This window comes from Malus sylvestris, chromosome 13 (genome assembly GCF_916048215.2).
Source record: "Malus sylvestris chromosome 13, drMalSylv7.2, whole genome shotgun sequence".
NCBI classification, from domain to species: Eukaryota; Viridiplantae; Streptophyta; class Magnoliopsida; order Rosales; family Rosaceae; genus Malus; species Malus sylvestris.
In genome coordinates, this window is record NC_062272.1 from 28,231,727 (window position 1) to 28,254,747 (window position 23,021).

The following is a 23,021-nucleotide window of genomic DNA, read 5'->3' on the forward strand; positions in this document are numbered from 1 at the left end:
CAAATTGTTCCTTGATTGATTATGCTCTTGATAACCCCAGGTATTGACATTCTCCCAACCTCTTTGTGGATGTTGATTTTCTTGATATTCTTGCCTATAAGACGCACCAAATGTAGGGACACTTTGCCTTGTGGTCCTTTCAATATATTGCGTTAACGGAGAAGTAAGATTCGTTATTTGAGCTTGAAGATTAGCAATTGCCATGTCTTACTTCTCTAGTACCTAAAATCAAAGAGAAAACTAAATCAAATATCAAAAGTAAAATAAACAACATAGGGTGATTAGCAATTTTGCTAATCCCCGGCAATGGCGCCAAAATTTGATGTGAAAATAAACTCGACACACAAATTAAATCATATTAAACATGTAATTGTAGTATTAAGCAAGTAGGGATCGTTCTAAATAGGGGATTAACTATGGCTGCTAATCAACACAAATAAGACTTTAAAACACTAAACTAGACACTAAACCACAAAACTAGACACTTAAGATTTAAAACTGACTCAAAACAGCAACAAACAATCTCTAGGTACTATTTGGACGAATTTAAGACTAGTAAGACTTAAAACACTAAATTGGACATATTTAAACACTTTTCTAACCAATCTAAGACACTTAATTAAAAGGGTGATTGATTTGGACGAAATTTAACTAAACTAAACAGATCGCAAAACAATTTAAATGGTGAAAACTTAGCCAGAGGATCCTTCTCCACACATGAGCCATATGCAACATAAAACAATTTCCAGTATTGTTCCCTTAGACTATGAATGACAACACCCCAAGTTAACCATGACAGCACAAATTAACCATCAGATTTTCCTTAACTCATTGAATTGGATGAGATACGTATCACAATCAAATTATCCATATCAAGTTCCCTAACTATGAAAAACATGATAGACAGACATATCAAAGGTCATTAAGTTCTTTGAAAACCATAAGCATTGACGAGGCATTCGTAACTATGAAAAGCATGATACTCTTGCCTAGGATTCACTTAACACAATCATGACTAGTGACTTTACTTGTGAATATAAGTTCATAACGATTTGGTGAAACTCCCTTATATTCTAGCATCAAGTTCATGCAAGCAAATTAAGTATGCATCCTCAATCAACATACATAAACAAATTTTGATAACTTAGATACGCAAATCACATTCAAGACTCAAGAAACAATAATGGGACATAATCAGTTCATATAAAACATATAATCATGGCTTCGAATTCACCTCCAACTATAAAGAAACTAGTTCCTCATGTGTTTGAAAACATAAAACCAAATTAAAAGAAACATTGAACTAAAACTAAGGATAGAATACACCTAGAAACGTTCCAGCAATCCAAACTTGAATGGTAGGCAAGACTCCAAGGGTCTCCTCTCCTTCCTTCCTTGCAAATCTGCGCACAAGTATGTATTTTCTGATGTTTTGGCTCTTGTATGTGTGGTCCACGAAATTGTGGTGATAAATATGTATCTATAGGCCTACGGTTTGTACAATTTTTGAAGGAAAAAGGATTGCGCAATCCTAGGATGAAAGGTAGTAGGATACATGGCAGGTTTCTAGAAAAGAAGGGATTAAATTCGTCAGATTTCTAGGGGAAAAAGGGATCAGGTTATTTGCATTGTTTCAGGGCTTCTATAATTAGATATTAAGTATTCTAATGTGATGAGGAGTCCCCCTTGCAGTTGGAATTAAGGTATGATAAGATTAAGATATGATAAGATAAGATAAGGTTGGATAATGTTTTGGATAATGTTCCTTCTTTTTTGCTGATTCCTTATCTTTCTTGTCTTAAATTCATTTCTTCTAGATCTTTAGCACAATCCTAGCCTCTTTGAACTTCAAAAACATCCATCCACCTTGCTCCATGCATATGCTATCCATTCTTGGCCCAAAACTGCTTCAAAATGCTCCAAAATGCACTTTCTTGCTAACTTTTCATTTAGACCTACAAACACACGAAAATAGCTTAAATCACTATAATAAACAGAAACTAACTATGAAAATGCAAAAAAACAAGCTAACTAAGTCGCATAAATATGCTCCTCTCAGCAAATAAATTACTAATACCTCTTTTGGCATCCAAAATCTAAAGATTTACTTTGCTGTCTTGAACTGTTTACTAGAACCTTTGTGACACACCCCGTCCCGAAGGAGGGCATGCTGGCCGTCACGTGAGAGTGACGTAACCATTTGCACAGTACGGAAGCTTTAAGATACAATTTATAAGTTGATACACCCGAAGGTGAGTCCTAATTTTGTCCATTCTGTCAGAACACCGTCGAATTCCTCGTAGTCACCACACCTTTGTGATTCCTGAACCTGGAGGGGTGCAAAACCAAAATTGAGTGGGTCAGTAAAACAATTCTTTTCCAAATCCAAACATTTCTCAAAACGTTGTAACCCCTCTCCGTAAAACCTGTATACTTTCCCAGAAATGTAAAATATAAATATACATATATATTCTCAAAACTTCATTTTTACTATCTCAACATTTTCTTTATCAATCATGCCATGCCATGTCTAATTCAACAGTTAAGTATGGATGCATCAACAATAATCATATCAGGTGCAAGAAAGTAATCAACCGGAGGCCCTCTAATAGCCCTGTACGGTTGAACCTAGAGCTCAAATTCTATCACTCTCACTCTACCGGAGTCACCTCTGTGACCTGTCCGGCCTTCTGCACACAAGTTACGCTCTAGTGCTTTCTCATCAATCATCTGTGCACATAATCTAAGGTCACCCACCAGTCGAAATCTCACTAACACTCTTCGACTGGCCCGTCGCACCCACTCCGCGTGGACTGTGCGACCAGCATCTACTTGGATCCAAGGCGAGCGTGCGATGCGGTGAATACTATAAGCACTAAACCATGGTGCAGGATTTGAGCTCAATATATATCAACATCATCATAACAGTATTTAAATACTCACCTGATACTCACCTGTGCGTCCGCCGCACCAATTCATACATATGCATCATATATCAATTCATATCATTTCATGCATGGCAATTCGATTCACGTTTTTCATATAATTCTATATACTTTTCGCATACTTCTATGCATGGCATTTCAACTAATATATCTCATATACTTTTATACATTTTCATTTAAAGTATAATTTCATGCATTTTCAATTTCTGGGAAACGGCAAGTATATATGTATACGGAAAACAAAACTGCCCACTCACAGAATACATCGACGTGTCGTAGGTCCCTGAGCCTCCCTTAGTCATGCCCAACGTTCGTACAAGCCTCGCCTAAACGAGAAATAACCGAATTAACGTTATTTAACGCATAACCTAATTCTTAGCTAATAACTCCTCATATATTGCTCAAATTGGGTATATGAATATACCACAGTGACCTACACAACCTCAGGATCATCCCCATATTTTTAAAATAATTTTTGGAGGTCTCATGCGCCCACACGCGCCTGACGTGGCACGGACCTACGCGCCCCCCACGCGCGGCCACGTGCCAAGCACACTGACGGTGTCAATTGACGCCGTCAGGAATATTCCGTTAAAACCCTGGAATATTCCGTTAACTTAACCTTTTTCCGTTACTGCCGTTAGGAATATTCCGTTAAATATAACAGATTATTCCTTCTTCTTCTCCGGTCGTCCCTCGCCGGACTCCGGTCACCGGAAACTGGGGAATATTTCAAATCCACTATTCTCCTTCGTTTTTCATCCAAATTTCTCGAATTTTACACCAATTTGAAGCCCTAAACATCTACTATCACGTTGGACTAGTTTTAGGGTCTAAAAACAACGGGATCAAACTTTCAAAAATTCAAGAAATCGGCCTACCTTCGAACTAGGTGATCCCGACGTCCAATTCATGCCAACGAAGCACTCCGAGCTTCCTTGGGACTTCCTTAAGCTCACTGTGAGCTTGGTTTCACCTAAAACAAAGACAATTCGAAGTTCATGAACAGTGCTCTTTCACGGGGAGTTTAGAATCTAGGTTTTCCGAAGTAAAACTTACCTGAAATTGGTGTCTACGTGATCGTGGAGTCCTCAGGAGTGCAATGGTAGTTTTAAATCCGGCGTTGGTATAGATTTAGGGTGGTTTTGATGGTTGCCCGTGTGTTCGAGAGGGTGAGAGAGAGAGAGTGAGGTCTGAGGAAAAGAGAGAGAGAATGACAGTATACGGGAAATGAGGAGGGATTTAGGGTGTGAGGCCCTACCTGAACCCCAAACACAAAATCAAACGTAGAAATGTAAACCTAAATCCTAGTTTAAGTTCCTAACACCAAATAACTTAGGAACTTTAAGTAAACCAATTGTTAAATTTTCGCCCCTTAGTCCCGTTTAAGGGCATTTTCGTCTTTTCACGTCCTCGGAATTAAAATTCCGGGACGGGCTGTGACAATCTTCCCTCCTTATAGAATTTCGTCCCCGAAATTCCTGCAACCAACTAAATCAACCATACTCCAACAAACATAATTTTCTACTGAATGATTTCCTTCACAAAGCTTTTACCACTTACTCTGTCTTACTTTTCAGGACCTTCTTTTTCCAATCCAAAGTCGTCCTTGGTTCCTTATCAAGTCGAATCCAATTTAATTCTCAATAGTTGCACCAGAATCTCATGTGACGAATCTGCCACCTAGTGACAACGTATCGAACCCAAAATACATTATGTGCCTTAGCCAATTCTGAAGGCATCACAAACTTGTATGCAACTTCGTTGATTCCTTTAGTGATCAAAAATGGTCTGATGTGTCTAAATCTTATCTTGTCTCCTTTCCAATTCTTGCCATTTCTGTTCGTGGTGAAATTTCCAAAAATATCAAACCATTTACCTTACACACTCGATTAGTGGCATATCCATCTGTTAGTCTCTTTTGCCATTCCTGGCTACCTTCAGGTTAACTTAATCACCTGAATACTTTGAGGAGACTCATCCATAGTCTCAGGGTCTACTAAAACTCTTTCTTGATCGAATCTTTCTCTATTCAGAAGCATTCCATCCACAATTCAGCAAAAATCGACACACATGACACGCTTCATGGACATTATGGCGTTACTTTGGAAACTGGCGAAACCAACAAACTTAAGAAACTCAGCAGTTCCGTAAACCAATTCTTCTTTCCATAAAACAAATAAGTACCGTTGCCCTATCTGGAAAAAAAATTTATTACTCAGCACTGGAGTAATTGTACTAACTTGGTACATTGACCAACCATCACCTCAAATTCGATCATAACCATCTTATGTACAAGATAGCTTGTACACATAATCCAAAAATAATATTTTTCCATTTCCGTTGCGAAACAGAAAATAGCTGCCTCAATCCAAAGGTTTATTTCTTTCTGCCTTAATCTGCTGACCAATACAACGTCGAATGGTATAATAAATCTTATTACTTCCGGAATATTGCAGAAGTTAAACAATGTACTTCGTCCAAAATTACTTACTTTAAATCCTTAGCATTATGCGCATACTTTTTGTTTTCTTATATCCACATACCATTTGATTCACGAATCATGTACTCATTCTTTTTCCTTTCTTTCTCTGCCTTGGTTAATTCTTAAATTTCTTCGTTAACCATTTGAATCTCGAGTACGACCTTACCAAACAGGCCTAACTTGAAAATTAACAAGTATAACTTATTCTCGATCTTCCATTCTTAATTTTTCTTCCGTTGGTTTTCAATCCACAAGATGATACTATTGGCAACGTGCCAGACATTAATCTTACTGTAGTCTTCTCAGCAAGTGCTTCAGCTAGAACAATTTTACGATCACCCTGGTCGTACAATCATAATCACTAAGTAACTCAATCCACCTTTGTTGTTTAAAATTAAGGTCCTTCCGAGTAAACAAATATCGGAGACTCTTTTGATTTGTAAAATCTTGCATTCTCACTAAAATATAATGTCTCCATAACTTCACAGCAATGATGGTAATCGTGACTTCCAAATCACCAGTAGGGTAATTCATCTCATGAGATTCCATTTGTCGTGAAACGTATGCAATCACCCTAACATTTGCATCAACATGCATCCAATACCATTCAAGAAACATCACTAAAAATTTATGATTACCACTATTCTCTGGGATTACTAAAATACGTGCATGAGTGAGGAAATACTTCAGTTGTTGAATCCTTTGCTCACAATTTCCTTCCCACTCATACATAACCTCATTTCTCAACAGTCTCGTCAATGACAAAGCAATGACTAAAAAATCTTTCACAACCATCCAAAATAGCCTGGTAAGTTAAGAAATTCCAAATCTCAATTACGACTCGTGGTTGTTCCAAATTCTCAATTTCTGCTATCTTTTAAGGATTCACTTGAATACCTTAAGCAGATATAACAATTCTTAGAATGCCACTTGATTCATTTAACTTTAGCCTTTGCTAAACTTAGCATACAATCAACGTTCTCTCAATCTTTGCTTCATCGACTTAATACGTTTACATGCTCTGCTCTGGCTCAGAATATGCCAGAATATCTTCAATGAAAATGATATCAATTTATCAAGGCATTATTGGAATACTTCATCCATCAACTCATAAAACAGCATGAGTATCCACATAGCAACACCAAACTTCATAAGGACCATAACAAGTCCAGAAAACCATCTTATGATCAACGTCACTTATAATATTCAATTGGTAGTAACCAGATCTCAATTCAATCTTTGAATCTTCGCAATTACTTCTGAGCTGGTTAAATAAACATCAGTACATCACCATGGATAATGGTTCTCGATCGTTACCCGACTCCATTGTCTATAATCAATGAACAGTCTCAAGATCCATTTTCTTCCTCACCAACAAACTGGGCTCCTCAAAAGTGTTGTACTCGGTTGAATAAAACTTTTATCAACCAATTCTTTAACATAAATTTATACCTGGCAACAATTCAATAGTGAACCTCATATCTCTGCCTGAAGGCAATCCAGGTATACTTTCAAGGAAGACATCAAGAAAAGTCTAACCCTTTTGACATTATTCACACTACTCCAAACAACATCATTTAGTACCACATGAACTAAGTATTTTTGGGCAGCCTTTCAAGACAATCTCTTTGCTTTCACAGCATAAATAATGGCTGAACTCACTTCACTTTGCATGCCCACTCATTAAGGTAACCTCTGATTAATCAACTCGATGGAAAGTAACTGGTTTCCCGTAACATTCCATCTAGTCACAACTATAAACAATCACTCTAATGGAATAAAATTAATTGACCCAATACATACTTTATTACTACTAAGCATTCTGAATAAGTACAATACTAACATAAAATAATCTACCGGGTTGCTTGCTTAACGAATCCACGAATGAGTTATTAATATTACGGTCTGCAGCCCGCAATACTGATAAATCATCGTTGTCTCGATAAGTAGGCAACCACTCTCAAAGATATAATAATACTATTTTGTTACTCAATGCAAAATACATACACTCGTCTCAACTACATTTATTTACTACTCTCTAGGCAATATCAATCATAATAATAAAAATATATATATATCAGCCGGAGTCAACTAGAATGACCAATACGGCTGATTCAACTCTTATCTCAATAATACGTCGGCCGGATCCACTCCGCGTGGTCGGTACGGCCGAGCCTATAACTCACCAATTTCTCATGCGTCAGCCAGATCCACCTCTCGTGGCCTGTACGGCTGAACATATAACTCATCAAATCTCTCTGTACCCACGGTCAATCCGACCAAACTACTAAGTCCATAAACCTGCTGAATCGATACTACGATGTCATAGAAAACTGTTGGGTACAACTGATTCTAGGGACGATTCACAATTCTGTATCCGCTCTGTTCACATAAACACATTCATTAATTTCACATTTCCCAAAGTGTTAATTTTGTACCTGCTGCACAAGGTACATTTCCTTTACTCGAGACACCTTGTCTCAAATATCTGGGATTACCAGTATATCCATCACTTTTATTCTGACCAGCGACATTAAAACCACAGCTGGAAGAATTAACTCTAGCTTCACTTCTTTCGAAGCTCTAAATCTTTCTATATCCTTGATATGACGAATCATTAACTTTATCGTCTTCTTTTAATTCCCATTCATTTCTTATTCTTCTTTATTCTCGTTGCTCATGTTCTCAGAGTCCTCAAGACTCAACAGCATCTCGTATATTCCTGGTAAGAAGTACAATGGATAGTGGTCACTCAAAGAACGCCGCTTTTTCTTACTATCCAGCATAAACAACATAACACCTCAACCAAATTAACAGTAATATCTGGATGGAAACGAGGCTAGTCTGAAAACTTTCTATAATATCCCTCGATCATCACCTACCTTGTCTCATATTTGTAAACTCTTGTTTACTACCATCGATAAATGCCGGAGGGATAAACTTTTCCTTAAACAAGTCCTTAAACAATTTTAAATCGGCTGATTCCTCTGGTGACAACAATTAACAATCCTGTTTCCACCAGGATACAAATTCATACCCAAAACCAGGTAGTCGTCTCGACCCCCTGTCAGAAGGAAGATTCCTTTGACTTGCATAATCTAAAACATCTTTTCCAATTGGTTAAACCGTTACTTCGCTCCCTCAGGTTCATCATTTCTCTTAAGTGATTCAAGTTCAACTCATTACCCATCCTAAAATGTCCCTTTAGACAATAGACTGAATTACCATAGTAATAGTTTCCCCTAAACCGCTAAATCAGGGAGACTAAATTCCTCTAACTACGTGGTTTGCTACGAGGCGGTGTAGTTCTGACAGAATTCACAAGAAACTTCTCAAGATGTCCAAGATTGCAACCATGCTCTGATACCAACTGACACACCCCGTCCCGAAGGAGGGCATGCTGGCCGTCACGTGAGAGTGACGTAACCATTTGCACAGTACGGAAGCTTTAAGATACAATTTATAAGTTGATACTCCCGAAGGTGAGTCCTAATTTTGTCCATTCTGTCAGAACACCGTCGAATTCCTCGTAGTCACCACACCTTTGTGATTCCTGAACCTGGAGGGGCGCAAAACCAAAATTGAGTGGGTCAGTAAAACAATTCTTTTCCAAATCCAAACATTTCTCAAAACGTTGTAACCCCTCTCCGTAAAACCTGTATACTTTCCCAGAAATGTAAAATATAAATATACATATATATTCTCAAAACTTCATTTTTACTATCTCAACATTTTCTTTATCAATCATGCCATGCCATGTCTAATTCAACAGTTAAGTATGGATGCATCAACAATAATCATATCAGGTGCAAGAAAGTAATCAACCGGAGGCCCTCTAATAGCCCTGTACGGTTGAACCTAGAGCTCAAATTCTATCACTCTCACTCTACCGGAGTCACCTCTGTGACCTGTCCGGCCTTCTGCACACAAGTTACGCTCTAGTGCTTTCTCATCAATCATCTGTGCACATAATCTAAGGTCACCCACCAGTCGAAATCTCACTAACACTCTTCGACTGGCCCGTCGCACCCACTCCGCGTGGACTGTGCGACCAGCATCTACTTGGATCCAAGGCGAGCGTGCGATGCGGTGAATACTATAAGCACTAAACCATGGTGCAGGATTTGAGCTCAATATATATCAACATCATCATAACAGTATTTAAATACTCACCTGATACTCACCTGTGCGTCCGCCGCACCAATTCATACATATGCATCATATATCAATTCATATCATTTCATGCATGGCAATTCGATTCACGTTTTTCATATAATTCTATATACTTTTCGCATACTTCTATGCATGGCATTTCAACTAATATATCTCATATACTTTTATACATTTTCATTTAAAGTATAATTTCATGCATTTTCAATTTCTGGGAAACGGCAAGTATATATGTATACGGAAAACAAAACTGCCCACTCACAGAATACATCGACGTGTCGTAGGTCCCTGAGCCTCCCTTAGTCATGCCCAACGTTCGTACAAGCCTCGCCTAAACGAGAAATAACCGAATTAACGTTATTTAACGCATAACCTAATTCTTAGCTAATAACTCCTCATATATTGCTCAAATTGGGTATATGAATATACCACAGTGACCTACACAACCTCAGGATCATCCCCATATTTTTAAAATAATTTTTGGAGGTCTCATGCGCCCACACGCGCCTGACGTGGCACGGACCTACGCGCCCCCCACGCGCGGCCACGTGCCAAGCACACTGACGGTGTCAATTGACGCCGTCAGGAATATTCCGTTAAAACCCTGGAATATTCCGTTAACTTAACCTTTTTCCGTTACTGCCGTTAGGAATATTCCGTTAAATATAACGGATTATTCCTTCTTCTTCTCCGGTCGTCCCTCGCCGGACTCCGGTCACCGGAAACTGGGGAATATTTCAAATCCACTATTCTCCTTCGTTTTTCATCCAAATTTCTCGAATTTTACACCAATTTGAAGCCCTAAACATCTACTATCACGTTGGACTAGTTTTAGGGTCTAAAAACAACGGGATCAAACTTTCAAAAATTCAAGAAATCGGCCTACCTTCGAACTAGGTGATCCCGACGTCCAATTCATGCCAACGAAGCACTCCGAGCTTCCTTGGGACTTCCTTAAGCTCACTGTGAGCTTGGTTTCACCTAAAACAAAGCCAATTCGAAGTTCATGAACAGTGCTCTTTCACGGGGAGTTTAGAATCTAGGTTTTCCGAAGTAAAACTTACCTGAAATTGGTGTCTACGTGATCGTGGAGTCCTCAGGAGTGCAATGGTAGTTTTAAATCCGGCGTTGGTATAGATTTAGGGTGGTTTTGATGGTTGCCCGTGTGTTCGAGAGGGTGAGAGAGAAAGAGTGAGGTCTGAGGAAAAGAGAGAGAGAATGACAGTATACGGGAAATGAGGAGGGATTTAGGGTGTGAGGCCCTACCTGAACCCCAAACACAAAATCAAACGTAGAAATGTAAACCTAAATCCTAGTTTAAGTTCCTAACACCAAATAACTTAGGAACTTTAAGTAAACCAATTGTTAAATTTTCGCCCCTTAGTCCCGTTTAAGGGCATTTTCGTCTTTTCACGTCCTCGGAATTAAAATTCCGGGACGGGCTGTGACATTTGTCTTGGATTAATTGTTTATAATTCCCAAGCAGGTCGTTACAAATAGTGGTTTGTGGTCCGAACCTTGGATTGTTTACCAGGTCAAATCTCCACCGTCTTAATGGATTTGGTATGTTAGTTGAGGTTAGAATTACGTACATGATTCATTAAGATATATTTAAATATATTACCAACTAATTACTTAACCTGCAAAGCCATGTGCCCATGTGGGTATAAACTGAGATACATGAATGAGGTTGCAATAGTTAAATATTCTAAGTAAAACCTGAACAGCAAATTGATCTGAAATTTTAAGTCAAAGGCAATATTTTCGTGATATGGTAATCATGCATATTCCCTGCTTTACAAATATATTAGTATTAGATACTGATAACCTTAATTTTTCATAGATGATGACTTAGCAAGCGTCACTTGGTAATTATGTAATCACGTACGTATGGTTAATATAAGGGATAATTTGATTGCGGTCCTAATCCTTAACATTATTTGATTAAAACCTTAATAGTATTCAAAGTTTGATCAAGGTCCCTTGACTTTGTACACCTCATTATATTACTATTAATATTTATATTTTTATAGTTTTGACATTAATTGTTTGATATTTTATGAGATTTATAATCCTATAAATTTAAAATCCCTCATTATAATACTATTAGAAACGGTTACAATAAAAAAATTCAAACATTTTAATTGAATAAATGGATAAAAACTATGTAAAAATAAGAAATAATAAATGGCAAAAGAATGTATCCATAGTGTTAAAAAAATTGGTACATTTCACATATAACAAAGTGGTACATTAATAAAGAAGAATGGGTACATTATAAATAAATTAGGGTACAAATAAAAAATTAAAAATTATGAGTACAAATGAATTTTTAAAAATATAGATGCTAAAAGAAATTAATAAATGGGTACAAAATAAAACTAAAAAGAAAATACTACAAATTTAAAAAAAAATGTTGCAAATTAAAAGTGGGTACAAACTAAAAATATAAATTTATGATACAAAGTTTAGGCATAAAACATAAATATACCATATGTAATTTTTCTATCATTGATTAAATATACAATGTCACGTAATGGTATACACATGGGTACAATCACAAATAAAACTTTAAAAAATATGGGCACAAAAAGAAACTAATATATGGGTACAAATTAAAAATGAAAAGAAAATTGGTACAAATTAAAAAATATTTTCAAATTAAAAATTGGTAACTAAAAATAAAAATATATGATAAAAAATTTAACCATAAATATAAATATACTAATTGTAACATTTTTAACAATAAAGGAATATATTTAAAAATAAAAATATTTTATTATTCAAATAATTAATGATGTTATTAATACCCAAGGACCTTGATCAAAAATTGAAAATAAATAGGATTTTAATCAATGGAGTAATCAATTGAAAATTGAAAATTGTACTCAAAATTTTTAATTTTTTATTTGTACCCTAATTTATTTATAATGTACCCATTCTTCTTTATTAATGTACCACTTTGTTATATGTGAAATGTACCAATTTTTTTAACACTATGGATACATTCTTTTGCCATTTATTATTTCTTATTTTTACATAGTTTTTATCCATTTATTCAATTAAAATGTTTGAATTTTTTTATTGTAACCGTTTCTAATAGTATTATAATGAGGGATTTTAAATTTATAGGATTATAAATCTCATAAAATATCAAACAATTAATGTCAAAACTATAAAAATAAAAATATTAATAGTAATATAATGAGGTGTACAAAGTCAAGGGACCTTAATCAAACTTTGAATACTATTAAAATTTTAATCAAATAATGTTAAGGATTAGGGACCGCAATCAAATTATCCCTTAATATAATGGAGGCAACCACTCAATTGTGTACGGCCTTCAACTACTATAACTTTCTTGATTTGGGGGAGCGGGATTTTTTTTTTCTTTATACAACTATGTTGGCATTTGTAATACTGAACTCAAGAGTTGAACTTAAAAGGAAAAATTAGTATTCAGTTTCTAGTTACTAATATTTATTAGCTGAGACATTATAAAGACTAGTAATTGATTTAAGGTTTTAATACTCACACCCTTATTAAAGTCTTAATTAATTTTCAATTCAAAATAAATAAATAAATTAGATTAAGTTTTTACCCATTAACTTTTTTGTGAAAAGACTTTTAATTTTTTAATTTAAAATGTACCCATTCATATAATTTTTTTTATATAAATTTTTTAGTGTTAAATGTATTCATTCTTAAATATATCAATTTGTTATATGCATTCAATTTTTTTGTAATTCATTTTTTAAACTTATATGGGTACATTCTATATAATTGATATGAGAATATCCGCATGTCAAGTTTAATCGAATAAATTTAATATTGATATCAAGCCTGATATCAATTATTATTATTTTGTGGTTTTGAAAAATGTACCCATGTAACATCCCACATCACCCAGGGGAGTGATCCTTAAATGTATATTCTCATCCCTACCTAGCACGAGGCCTTTTAGGAGCTCCCTAGCTTCGGGTTCCGTAGGAACTTTGAAGTTAAGCGAGAAGGAGGCCAGATGTCACAGCCCGTTCCAAAATATTACATTCGTGGCTGTGAATGGACGAAATTGCCCTTAAGAAATACTAAGTATGTGAAGCTCAAGTTGATAATTATTTAGGTTCCTAAGTTTTGAAAATAAAATGGAATTTAATAAGGATGGAACTTAGATTTTTAGGTTAAAATTTTGTGGTTTAGAGTTGGGGATTGGAAAAGGACCACGTGGGATCCCCATTCCTTATTTCCCTCCCCATTTCCCGTATACTGTCCTTCATACTCTCTTTCTCTTCCTCAGACCTCACTCTCTCTCTCTCACCCTCTCGAACACACGGGTAACCATCAAAACCACCTAAAACTATTACCAACGCCGGATTTAAAACCACCATTGCATTCCTGAGGACTCCACGATCACGTAGGTACCAGTTTAAGGTAAGTTTCACTTCGAAAACCCTAGTTTCTAAAGTTGCCGTGAATGTGTACTGTTCATGAGCTTTGAATTGGTTGATTTTTAGGACAATCCAAGCTCATAGTGAGCTTAGTGAGATCCCAAGGAAGCTTGGAGTGCTTCGTTGGAAGGATTTGGACGTCGGGATCACGAGGGTTAAGTTTGGCCGGTTTTGCTTGGATTTTTCCGGTGAGATTTAGTTGTTTTTGAAGCTTAAAAGTAGTATATTGTGATTCTACATGTTGAGGGCTTTAAATTGATATTATACGAAGAAAATGGTTGAGAAACGAAGGAGAACGAAGCATTTGAAAATTCCCCAGTTTTCCGGCCACCGGAAAAACCAGTCCGGCGAACCCGCGAGGAAGAAGGTGCGCGTGGGCGCGCGTGGACCCGTGCCTTCCTTGGCGCGTGGGGGCGCGTGCTACAGTAAAAAATTATTTTAAAAATATTTCGACGTCCGTGACGTCGAGTAGATCACTGTGGTATATTCATATACCCAAATTGAGCACCGTATGAGAAAGTTATTAAGGATTGTTGGTTAGGTGTTCGAATAACGTTTTATAGTTTTCGCATTAGGTGAAAATGTGAATTGATGATCCGACCGTTGGATCGTTACCAAACTTTAATACGTTGCAATACGTAATGTTTGAGGATTATTGGAACTTACGGATTGGGAATCCGAGTTACGGATCTTCCGGAATTGGAGTTGTAAGTTCATAAAATAAAATGTTAACCGTCACTTAGTTTTGGAAATTGACGGAGATCCGACCGTTGGATGGTAATGAAATTTTAGGATGTTATCCTAGAGATATATTGTGGACCTCTGGAAGTTATGGATTTAAAATCTGAGTGGTGGATCTTCCGGATTGAACTACGTAGTGACGTATTTTATATAAGTTATATATTCTATCGATATGAATTCTGAGGTTGGAATTGATTATTGTTTTAGGCACCGATCGTCATGACGCCTTGGCGTATTGTGCTAGGGAGTTGTAGGGCGAACTCCAGGTGAGTGGGCAGTTTTGTTTTCCGTATATATATCTACTTGACGTTTTCCCAGAAATTGAAATTGAATGAAAGTATGCTTTAAATGCAATGTATAAAATTATATGAAAAGTATATTGAAATGTGAATTGAGATGCCATGCATAAAAGTATATGAAAAGTATATATAAATGTGAATCGAATTGCCATGCATGAAATGATATGAAAAGTATGAAATTGAGATATGATGCATATGAATGAATGGTGCGGCGGACGCACAGGTGAGTATCAGGTGAGTATTTAAATACTGATATGATGATGTTAATGTATATTGAGCTCAAATCCTGCACCATGGTTTAGTGCTTATAGTATTCACCGCATCGCACGCTCGCCTTGGATCCAAGTAGATGCTGGTCGCACAGTCCACGCGGAGTGGGTGCGACGGGCCAGTCGAAGAGTGTTAGTGAGATTTCGACTCGTGGGTGACCTTAGATTATGTGCACAGATGATTGATGAGAAAGCACTAGAGCGTAACTTGTGTGCAGAAGGCCGGACAGGTCACAGAGGTGACTCCGGCAGAGTGAGAGTGATAGATTTTGAGCTCTAGGTTCAACCGTACAGGGCTATTAGAGGGCCTCCGGTTGATTACTTTCTTGCACCTGATATGATTATTGTTGATGCATCCATACTTAACTGTTGAATTAGACATGGCATGGCATGATTGATAAAGAAAAATGTTGAGATAGTAAAAATGAAGTTTGAGAATATATATATATATATTTATATTTTACATTTCTGGGAAAGTATACAGGTTTTACGGAGAGGGGTTACAACGTTTTGAGAAATGTTTGGATTTGGAAAAGAATTGTTTTACTGACCCACTCAATTTTGGTTTTGCGCCCCTCCAGGTTCAGGAATCACAAAGGTGTGGTGACTACGAGGAATTCGACGGTGTTCTGACAGATTGGACAAAATTAGGACTCACCTTCGGGTGTATCAACTTATAAATTGTATCTTAAAGCTTCTGTATTGTGCAAATGGTTACGTCACTCTCACGTGACGGCCAGCATGCCCTCCTTCGGGACGGGGTGTGTCAGTTGGTATCAGAGCATGGTTGCAATCTTGGACATTTTGAGAAGTTCTAGTGAATTCTGTCAGAACTACACCGCCTCGTAGCAAGCCACTTAGTTAGAGGAATTTAGTCTCCCTAATATAGCGGTTTAGGGGAAACTATTACTATGGTGATTCAGTCTATTGTCTAAAGGGACATTTTAAGATGGGTAATGAGTTGAACTTGAATCACTTAAGAGAAATGATGAACCTGAGGGAACAAAGTGACGGATTAACCAATTGGAAAAGATGTTTCGGATTATGCAAGTTAAAGGAAATTTCCTTCTGACAGGTGGGTCGAGACAACTACCTGGTTTGAGTTATGAACGTGTATCCTGATGGAAGCAGGAGTATTAATTGTTGTCACCAGAGGAAGCAGCCGATTTAAAATTGTTTAAGGACTTGTTTAAGGAAAAGTTTATTCCTCCGGCATTGATCGATGGTAGTAAACAAGAGTTTGCAAATGTGAATCAAGGAAGTTGACGACAAATGAGTATTATAGAAAGTTTTCAGACTTGCCTCGTTCCATCCAGATATTGTTGTTAATTTGGTTGAGGTGTTATGTTGTTTATGCTGGATAGTAAGAAAAAGCGGCGTTCTTTGAGTGACCACTATCCATTGTATTTATTACCAGGAGTATACGAGATGTTGTTGAGCCTTGAGGACTCTGAGAACATGAGCAACGAGAATAAAGAAGAATAAGAAATGAATGGGAATCAAAAGAAGACAATAAAGTTAATGATTCGTCATATCAAGGATATAGAAAGATTCAGAGCTTCGAAAGAAGTGAAGCTAGAGTTAATTCTTCCAGCTGAGGTTTTAATGTCGCTGGTCAGAGTAAAAGTGATGGATATACTAGTAATCCCAGATATTTGAGACAAGGTGTCTCGAGTAAAGGAAATGTACTTTGTGCAGCAGATACAAAATTAACACTTTGGGAAGTGTGAAATTAATGAATGTGTTTATGTGAACAGAGGGGACACAGAATTGTGAATCGTCCCTAGAATCAGTTGTACCCAACAGTTTTCTATGACATCGTAGTGTCGATTCAGCAAGTTTATGAACTTAGTAGTTTGGTCGGATTGACCGTGGGTACAGACATATTTGATGAGTTATATGTTCAGCCGTACAGACCATGAGAGGTGGATCTGGCTGACGCATGAGAAATTGGTGAGTTATAGGCTCGGCCGTACCGACCACGCAGAGTGGATCCGGCCGACGTATTATTGAGATAAGAGTTGAATCAGCCGTATTGGTCATTCTAGTTGACTTCGGCTGATATATTTCTTATTATGTATGTTATTACCTAGAGAGTAGTAAATAAATGTAGTAGAGACGAGTGTATGTATTTTGTATTGAGTGACAAAATAGTAATGTTATATCTTTGAGAGTGGTTGCCTACTTATCGAGACAACGATGATTTATCAGTATTGCGGGCTGCAGACCGTAATATTAATAACTCATTCGTGGATTCGTTAAGCAAGCAAACCGGTAGGTTATTTTATGTTAGTATTGTACTTATTCAGAATGCTTAGTAGTAATAGAGTATGTATTGTGTCGGTTAAATTATTTCCATTAGATTGGTTGGTTATAATTGTGACTTGATGGATTGTTACGGGAAACCAGTCACTTTCCATCGATCTGGATGATCAGAGGTTACCTTAATGAGTGGGCATGCAAAGTGAAGTGAGTTCAGCCATTATTTATGCTGTGAAAGCAAAGAGATTGTTTTGAAAGGCTGCCCAAAAAAAAAAAAAATACTTAGTTCATGTGGTACTAAAGGATGTTGCTCGGAGAAGTGTGAAAAAAATGAAAAAGGGGTTAGACTTTTCTTGATGTCTTCCTTGAAAGTATACCTGGATTGCCTTCAGGCAGAGATATGAGGTTCACTATTGAATTGTTGCCAGGTATAAATTTATATTGGAGATTGGTTCAGGATGAGTTAAGGGAATTGGAAATTCAGTTGAAAGAATTGGTTGATAAAAGTTTTATTCAACCTAGTACAACGCTTTGGGGGAACCCCAGTTCGTTGGTGAGGAAGAAAATGGATTTTTAAGGCTATCCATTGATTATAGACAATGGAGTCGGGTAACGATTGAGAACCGTTATCCATGGTGATGTACTGATGTATATTTAACCAGCTCAGAAGTAAATTGCGAAGATTCAAAGATTGAATTGAGATCTGGTTACTACCAATTGAATATTTTAAGTGACGTTGATCATAAGATGGTTTTCTGGACTTGTTATAGTCTTTATGAAGTTTGGTGATGCTATATGGATACTCATGCTGTTTTATGAGTTGATGGATGAAGTATTCCAATAATGCCTTGATAGATTGATATCATTTTTCATTGACGATATTCTGGTATACTCTAAGCCAGAGCAGAGCATGTAAATGTATTAAGTCGATGAAGCAAAGATTGAGAGAACGTTGGTTGTATGCTAAGTTTAGCAAAGGCTAAAGTTAAATGAATCAAGTGGCATTCTGAGAATTGTTATATATTCTTAAGGTATTCAAGTGAATCCTTAAAAGATAGCAGAAATTGAGAATTTGGAACAACCACGAGTCGTAATTGAGATTTGGAATTTCTTAACTTACCAGGCTATCTTGGATGGTTGTGAAAGATTTTTCAGTCATTGCTTTGTCATTGACGAGACTGTTGAGAAAAAGAGTTATGTATGAGTGGGAAGGAAATTGTGAGTAAGGGATTTAACAACTAAAGTATTTCCTCACTCATACACGTATTTTAGCAATCCTAGAAGATAGTGGTAATCATAAATTTTTAGTGATGTTTCTTGAATGGTATTGGAGGCATGTTGATGCAAATGTTAGGGTGATTGTATATGTTTCACGACAAATGGAACCTCATGAGATGAATTACCCTACTGGTGATTTGAAAGTCACGATTATCATCCTTGCTGTGAAGTTATGGAGACATTATATGTTGATAAGAATGCAAGATTTTACAAATCAAAAGAGTCTCCAATATTTGTTTACTCGGAAGGATTTTGATATGAGGCAACAAAGGTGGATTGAATTACTTAGTGATTATGATTGTACGATCAGGGTGATCGTGAATTGTTGTAGCTGAAGCACTTGATGAGAAGACTCCAGTAAGAATTAATGCTTGGTATGCTTGCCAAGATTATCTTCTTGTGGATTGGAAATCAACTGAAGTAAAGTTGAGAATTGGAGATCGAGAAGAAGCTCTACTTGCTAATTTTCAAGTTAGGCATTTTTGGTAAGGTCGTACTCGAGACTCAAATGCTTGACGAAGAAATTTAAGAATTAACCAAGGCAGAGAAAGAAGGGAAAAAGAATGAGTACATGATTCGTGAATCAAATGGTATGTGGATACAAGAAAACAAAAAGTATGTGCCTAATGCTGAGGATTTGAAGCAAGCAAATATTGGACGAAGTTCACTGTTCAACTTCTGCAATATTCCAAAAGTAATAAGATTTATCATACAATTCGACAGTTTTATTTGGTCAGCAGATTGAGGCAGAAAGAGATAAACCTTTGGATTGAGATAATTATTTTCTGTTTCGCAGTGGAAATGGAAAGATATTACTTTGGATTATGTGTACAAGCTTCCTTGTACACAAGATGGTTATGATCGAATTTGAAGTGATAGTTGGTCAATGTACCAAGTTAGTACAATTACTCCAGTGCTGAGTAATAACTTTTTCCCAAACAGGGCAACGGTACTTAATGTATTTTGTGTTCGATGCGTTGTCGCTAGGTGGCAGAGTCGTCACATGAGATTCTAGTGCAACTATTGAGAATTAAATTGGATTCGACTTGATAAGGAACCAAGGACGACTTTGGATTGGAAAAAAGAAGGTCCTGAGAATTAAGATAGAGTAAGTGGTAAAAGCTTTGTGAAGGAAATCATTCAGTAGAAAATTATGTGGGAGAAAGAGAATCGGATGAGAGAGATTTACCCGAAGCTATTGTTGGAGTATGGTTGATTTAGTTGGTTGCTGGAATTTCGGGGACGAAATTCTATAAGGAGGGGAGATTGTCACAGCCCGTTCCAAAATATTACATTCGTGGCTGTGAATGGACGAAATTGCCCTTAAGAAATACTAAGTATGTGAAGCTCAAGTTGATAATTATCTAGGTTCCTAAGTTTTGAAAATAAAATGGAATTTAATAAGGATGGAACTTAGATTTTTAGGTTAAAATTTTGTGGTTTAGAGTTGGGGATTGGAAAAGGACCACGTGGGATCCCCATTCCTTATTTCCCTCCCCATTTCCCGTATACTGTCCTTCATACTCTCTTTCTCTTCCTCAGACCTCACTCTCTCTCTCTCACCCTCTCGAACACACGGGCAACCATCAAAACCACCTAAAACTATTACCAACGCCGGATTTAAAACCACCATTGCATTCCTGAGGACTCCACGATCACGTAGGTACCAGTTTAAGGTAAGTTTCACTTCGAAAACCCTAGTTTCTAAAGTTGCCGTGAATGTGTACTGTTCATGAGCTTTGAATTGGTTGAGTTTTAGGACAATCCAAGCTCATAGTGAGCTTAGTGAGATCCCAAGGAAGCTCGGAGTGCTTCGTTGGAAGGATTTGGACGTCGGGATCACGAGGGTTAAGTTTGGCCGGTTTTGCTTGGATTTTTCCGGTGAGATTTAGTTGTTTTTGAAGCTTAAAAGTAGTATATTGTGATTCTACATGTTGAGGGCTTTAAATTGATATTATACGAAGAAAATGGTTGAGAAACGAAGGAGAACGAAGCATTTGAAAATTCCCCAGTTTTCCGGCCACCGGAAAAACCAGTCCAGCGAACCCGCGAGGAAGAAGGTGCGCGTGGGCGCGCGTGGACCCGTGCCTTCCTTGGCGCGTGGGGGCGCGTGCTACAGTAAAAAATTATTTTAAAAATATGTCGACGTCCGTGACGTCGAGTAGATCACTGTGGTATATTCATATACCCAAATTGAGCACCGTATGAGAAAGTTATTAAGGATTGTTGGTTAGGTGTTCGAATAACGTTTTATAGTTTTCGCATTAGGTGAAAATGTGAATTGATGATCCGACCGTTGGATCGTTACCAAACTTTAATACGTTGCAATACGTAATGTTTGAGGATTATTGGAACTTACGGATTGGGAATCCGAGTTACGGATCTTCCGGAATTGGAGTTGTAAGTTCATAAAATAAAATGTTAACCGTCACTTAGTTTTGGAAATTGACGGAGATCCGACCGTTGGATGGTAATGAAATTTTAGGATGTTATCCTAGAGATATATTGTGGACCTCTGGAAGTTATGGATTTAAAATCTGAGTGGTGGATCTTCCGGATTGAACTACGTAGTGACGTATTTTATATAAGTTATATATTCTATCGATATGAATTCTGAGGTTGGAATTGATTATTGTTTTAGGCGCCGATCGTCATGACGCCTTGGCGTATTGTGCTAGGGAGTTGTAGGGCGAACTCCAGGTGAGTGGGCAGTTTTGTTTTCCGTATATATATCTACTTGACGTTTTCCCAGAAATTGAAATTGAATGAAAGTATGCTTTAAATGCAATGTATAAAATTATATGAAAAGTATATTGAAATGTGAATTGAGATGCCATGCATAAAAGTATATGAAAAGTATATAGAAATGTGAATCGAATTGCCATGCATGAAATGATATGAAAAGTATGAAATTGAGATATGATGCATATGAATGAATGGTGCGGCGGACGCACAGGTGAGTATCAGGTGAGTATTTAAATACTGATATGATGATGTTAATGTATATTGAGCTCAAATCCTGCACCATGGTTTAGTGCTTATAGTATTCACCGCATCGCACGCTCGCCTTGGATCCAAGTAGATGCTGGTCGCACAGTCCACGCGGAGTGGGTGCGACGGGCCAGTCGAAGAGTGTTAGTGAGATTTCGACTCGTGGGTGACCTTAGATTATGTGCACAGATGATTGATGAGAAAGCACTAGAGCGTAACTTGTGTGCAGAAGGCCGGACAGGTCACAGAGGTGACTCCGGCAGAGTGAGAGTGATAGATTTTGAGCTCTAGGTTCAACCGTACAGGGCTATTAGAGGGCCTCCGGTTGATTACTTTCTTGCACCTGATATGATTATTGTTGATGCATCCATACTTAACTGTTGAATTAGACATGGCATGGCATGATTGATAAAGAAAAATGTTGAGATAGTAAAAATGAAGTTTGAGAATATATATATATATTTATATTTTACATTTCTGGGAAAGTATACAGGTTTTACGGAGAGGGGTTACAACGTTTTGAGAAATGTTTGGATTTGGAAAAGAATTGTTTTACTGACCCACTCAATTTTGGTTTTGCGCCCCTCCAGGTTCAGGAATCACAAAGGTGTGGTGACTACGAGGAATTCGACGGTGTTCTGACAGATTGGACAAAATTAGGACTCACCTTCGGGTGTATCAACTTATAAATTGTATCTTAAAGCTTCCGTACTGTGCAAATGGTTACGTCACTCTCACGTGACGGCCAGCATGCCCTCCTTCGGGACGGGGTGTGTCACCAGAGCACTCCCAAGATGGGTGACCCACTGGGAAATTGCTCTTGAGTTCCCAAAAACAAAACTGTGAGGGAATGGTAAGCCCAAAGTAGACAATATTGTGCTACAGTGGTGGAACGGGCCCTGATGTGGTGGGTTAGGGCCGGGATGTGACAAATTGGTATCAGAGCCAATCCCTGGCCGGAAGTGTGCCGATGAGGACGTCGGGCCCCTAAGAGGGGTGGATTGTAACATCCCACATCGCCCAGGGGAGTGATCCTTAAATGTATATTCTCATCCCTACCTAGCACGAGGCCTTTTGGGAGCTCACTGGCTTCGGGTTCCGTAGGAACTTCGAAGTTAAGCGTGAAGGAGGCC

At 37.4% G+C, this 23,021-nt stretch overlaps 2 long non-coding RNA genes across 4 annotated transcripts in view; one reads left to right on the forward strand and one right to left on the reverse strand.

Annotated features, from left to right (window-relative positions):
* Window positions 1-2,136: 2,136 nt before the first annotated feature.
* LOC126596186 (uncharacterized) lies at window positions 2,137-10,747 on the reverse strand. Of its 3 annotated transcripts, none has more exons than XR_007613903.1 (3): window positions 10,665-10,747; window positions 3,827-3,921; window positions 2,137-2,329 (listed from the first exon to the last, which is right to left on the reverse strand). It is a non-coding gene; the product is annotated as an uncharacterized LOC126596186 (long non-coding RNA). The 3 variants fall into 3 exon arrangements; XR_007613902.1 differs by lacking the exon at window positions 3,827-3,921 and adding an exon at window positions 10,487-10,581; XR_007613904.1 differs by lacking the exon at window positions 10,665-10,747 and adding an exon at window positions 4,005-4,104.
* The window catches only part of LOC126596188 (uncharacterized), a 99,746-nt gene continuing 85,539 nt past the window's right edge, over window positions 8,815-23,021 (forward strand). The window contains exon 1 of the long non-coding RNA XR_007613906.1: window positions 8,815-8,912. This is a non-coding gene — a long non-coding RNA (uncharacterized LOC126596188). The remainder of the gene's footprint in view (window positions 8,913-23,021) is intronic.